This window comes from Fukomys damarensis, unplaced genomic scaffold (genome assembly GCF_012274545.1).
Source record: "Fukomys damarensis isolate Sample0158 unplaced genomic scaffold, DMR_v1.0_HiC HiC_scaffold_28, whole genome shotgun sequence".
NCBI classification, from domain to species: Eukaryota; Metazoa; Chordata; class Mammalia; order Rodentia; family Bathyergidae; genus Fukomys; species Fukomys damarensis.
The window spans coordinates 22817984-22821211 of NW_022900940.1; positions in this window are offsets into that span (position 1 = coordinate 22817984).

Here is a 3228-nt window from a genome sequence, read left to right on the forward strand (position 1 = left end):
AACCAGATTTGCAACCTGTGTTATCTGATGGAAGTGATAGGATTTTTCTCTCCAGGACAAGAGGTGATTTGGTCAAGGGTTATTTATTTTTCTCTTTACAGAACGCCTGTGGCATTTTCATCTTCCTCTTCCCACACACAGTCTTCATAGCTTGACTTCCACAGCACTGTAGTTCTTAACTTGGGATGCACATTAAAATTATTGGGGAAAACAAAAAATAAATATCAAACTGCCCATGCATGAATCTCATTTCAGCCCGATTAATTCAGAATCTCTAGCATAAGACCCAAACATAGAGGACTTTTTTTGTTTTTGTTTTATTTTGACACTCCATGTGCTTGTAATGAGCCTGACTTAGAGCTATATTATTTATTCCAGAGGTTTTTGTAGTTTTGGAGATGGAGATGAATTTGGTCTGTGTTTGTCACAAATCTTCCTAGAAAAGGCTGGAACCTTTGGTTTGGGAATAATCCCTGTCTTAGGGTCCAGCTCTTCAAAGGCAGACTCTGAGATAAGGGTTTATGTGCAGGCGAGTTTATTTAAGAAGTGAACCTAGGAGTAGCCTATAAGGGAGCAGGCAGGACCAGGAGGAGAGTAAGGGACCAATATTCTATTCCTTCCCATCCTGTTTGCACCTGCCACTTCACTCCCCAGGGTGGAGCCTATTTTATGGCTGCTTTTCTCACTTGCCTTGAACATAAAACCTCGTAAAAATGAGGTGGGTCAATTCCAGGCCTGTCTTTTAAGAGGCTTAGCAATGTCCTCTTGTCCTTAGCAGTGGCCAGGTGCCATGTAAGAACCCCAACCACTGCCAAGCTATGAAGAAGTTCAAGCAAGAGACATGGAGAGGTCACGTGGAGGAGAGAACTGAAGAATCCAGCTGACAATCAAAGCTCCAGACATAATGTTAACAGTCCAGCCAGTCCAGTCAGCTTACTAGTCATTTCCCTAGCCATTCCAACTGAGGTCCCCGAGAGACACAGCCATCCTGCCATTCCTTGGCTCACTTGTGACCGGGGGAACAATGAGCAAATAAAATAATCAGGAGGGAACGCTAAGCACGGTTTGTTTTGTGAGAGAGTTTGTTACTGACAGATCAGCATCTTGTATGGGTTTTGCCCTTCTCCATTTCACCTAAAACTAGAAGGGAATCCCAGGTTCACATCAACACATGGTAAGTAGACAGACAACAGGGTCTCCTGACACCCTCCCCAAAGTGTCTTCTCTATCGGCTGTGAAATTAAGCTCTATTTTTCTAATTATATGGTATTACATATTCATTGAAGAAAAATGATACATTTTACAGATGAACAAAGAGAATAAATTAAGTTACCATTATGTCCACAGAGAGTGACTGTAATATGTGCATCCAGGCAGGGTGTGTGTGTATGGGGGAGGGAGATAGAGACAGACAGAGAGACAGAGAGACACACAGAGAGAAAGACAGGTAGGAACAAAGAGAATAAACTGATTTCTCGTTCATAAAGTAGAATCATACCATATGTAGTTTAACACCATTTTACTTGTATTATTTTTGTGAACATTTTTCTCCAAGTCAGTAGACAAATTTCTGTAACCAAACATGATTTTGACATTTTAAAATGAGTAACATATTCATTGATGAAAAATTTGAAAGTATGAATAAGCAAAATAAAATTATGATTCTACCATGTGAAGACAACTACTCTCAACACATCCTCTTTCATTGCTCCTGGATACGCACTATTCTAGTTCTCTGAAGTTGAACACCGTTGACAAGCTTTGCTAGACATACTCTTGCTAGACAGGCAACAGCGAACATCAGAGAAGCTAAGCCTTCATTCACACCCTTGATTATTTTTTAAAGCCTAAGTTATAGGAGAAATACTGGGTCAAAAGACATGTACATTTTTAATACTGCTTGTCAATATTGCCAAGCAGGTGTCTGGGAGAGGTTATAGGGCCAAGGCGCACATTTCCCCAGATCTCACCAATCTTGCATGGTACAATGTTTTTTTAAAAAAATTCAAGTGCATAATTTAAAAACATTTTTAACTTGGGCATGACATAAACCTCTTCTGGGTCTTGGTTTGGGAGAACAAGTTTTAATAGCTTTCCTAGGATATGATTTTAATCAGATCCTGTCCAGCTGTGAGGGACAGACATGCTCTTGTGCAGAAATAAAATATCATGAAATACATAAACGCTTACAAGGAAAAAATGTGAAATTATCAAATATTCAAATGAAGGAAGAATAGGATGTCCTTTGAAACTGTTTCCAGAATCAGAGTCATTGCTTTGATTTAGTTTTCTTTAGCACTTAATTCCAAGGAATAGCCCATCCTCTGCTCTCATCTGTTCTGCTTGTCAAAGGCAAAGTGCCTGTTCTGAAAGTTCCTCTTGAAGAAACTTCTGTCTTTTGTGGATTTGGTTTCAGTTACAGAGCATATAATCTGCCATATGGAGCTCAGTCCAGCAAAGGCATTGGCCTATTTCCAGCAATTATCTGCAAAATTCTATTTTAGCCACTAAACCTCCAGCTGTAATCAACTTGCAAATCCCAGCACCCCCGGCAGGGAACAATCACAGTTAGGTCTGAGGGAGCAGTGGCTGTGTCTGTGACCCCAGAAGATCTCTCTCCATCAGCTCTCACTTGGAGGTCCCTGGGGCATGATCGTCTCCCATTAAAATTTCATCATTTCCAGAGAAGGCGTCTGAATGGAGAAAAGTCTGACCAGGTGCTGGAAGGTCTGCTAACTTGCAGTCAGTTGACACTGCATCCTGCAGGCTGGAGCTCATGGAAAGGAAACAGTTATCCAAATAGATGTGCATTCTGTTCTTTTGCATCATCAGATGTCTGGCCTGACCAGAGATTTTTCTCTTAGCAGGTACAGAAATGATAGCTCTGTGGCAGCCTTGTGAGGGCAACTGATGCCTTGGCTAATTTGGCTTTGGTGGCAGCAGCTGTTTGGGGGCAAAATTTACCAGGATTCTTAGTTTAACCCCACTAGTTAAGCTTTTTTGGCACTGCCAAATCTGTCACTCCTCCCCTTGCAAAAGCCTGAGAGGCAGTGTTTCCAGTGCCCAGCAGAGATTCAGTATGTTTTTATTAGTGCAAGTGAAATGTATTAGCTCCTAGTGAATGAACATGAAAGCTCATTCATTCTGAAAATCTGCAGGTTAAAAAACACATACCAAGTGAGGAATCATTTTCTTTCTTTTCTTCTTTTTTTTTTTTTTTTTTTTTTG